Source organism: Ricinus communis, chromosome 3, assembly GCF_019578655.1.
Source record: "Ricinus communis isolate WT05 ecotype wild-type chromosome 3, ASM1957865v1, whole genome shotgun sequence".
Classification (NCBI taxonomy): domain Eukaryota; kingdom Viridiplantae; phylum Streptophyta; class Magnoliopsida; order Malpighiales; family Euphorbiaceae; genus Ricinus; species Ricinus communis.
In genome coordinates, this window is record NC_063258.1 from 16,820,752 (window position 1) to 16,821,950 (window position 1,199).

At 42.0% G+C, this 1,199-nt stretch overlaps 1 non-coding gene across 1 annotated transcript; it reads right to left on the bottom strand.

Annotated features, from left to right (window-relative positions):
• Positions 1 to 388: 388 nt before the first annotated feature.
• On the bottom strand, positions 389 to 497 carry LOC125369666. Its single transcript, XR_007215342.1, has one exon. It is a non-coding gene; the product is annotated as a small nucleolar RNA R71 (small nucleolar RNA).
• Positions 498 to 1,199: the final 702 nt, after the last annotated feature.

A 1,199-nucleotide genomic window follows, 5' to 3' on the forward strand; every position in this document is an offset into this window, starting at 1 on the left:
CAGTCAGGCTGCAGATGAAAATAGGACAATATACTAGTTTGCTAGACCTTCTCTTGAGGGGATACAAAATAGTATATTGCCACCACCTTTGGCAGCCAATAACTTCTAAATAAAGCCGAACGTGATACAAATGGTCCAAAATAGTGTACAATTTAAGGGACTGTCGAGTGAGGACCTAAACGCTCACATAGCCAACTTCTTGGAGATCTGCGATACCTTCAAGATAAATGGAACGACTGATGATGCTATTTGATTGAGGCTGTTTTCTTTTTCTTTGAGGGACCGAGCGAAAAGATGGCTGCAATCACTCCCATCCAACACTATTACGACATGGAGATCTTTGGCTGAGAAGTTTTTGTATAAGTACTTTCTTTCTGCTAAAACTACTAGATTGAGAAATGATATATCTTTTTTTTTGTACAATTTGATGACGAGAGCATGTATGATGCTTGGGAGAGGTACAAAAACTTGCTCTGATATTGCCCATACCACGGACTACCAGTATAGATGCAGGTTCAGACCTTCTACAGCGGTTTGAACCTTGATACTAGGCAAATGGTAGAAGCTGCAGCAGGTGGGGCCCTGAACAGTAAGATGTCGAAGCAGGCATAAAATCTGATAGAGTAGATGGCCATGAACAACTACCAGTGGCATTCCTCTAGGAGTCGGCTAGTCAAGCAGGGAGTGGTCAACCAGCTAGACCCCACAGCAGCCTTGGCAGCTCAAGTGGAGCTTCTGACCAAGAAATTAGACCACAGATAATGTGGGCTCATGGCCTAGATAAGTCGTGAAGTTTTAAGTGGGTCTGCAGATGGTGCAAATCAGATGCGAAGGTATGTTTGCTTCCTATTCCAATTCTTCATCCTCTATTGTTTCTGCTAACCTTGAACAGGTAGACTATATGGGTAATACACCTAGACAGCAGAACAACCCGTACAACAATACATACAATCTTGGTTGGCACAATCATCCCAACTTCAGTTTGAGGAATAACAACGGCCAGGGACCATGATGTGCATCATTTTATACATATCTATATGCCCAATTGTTTACATTTTTATGCATAGTTATCTTGTTTTATGCCAGAATCACTTGTGTTTTGGTTCCTTTCATGTTTCAGGTCATTATCGAGGGACATTATCAGTAACTGAGGGAAATACGCGCAATTACGGACCAGAATCCATCTAATTGAGCAAGGC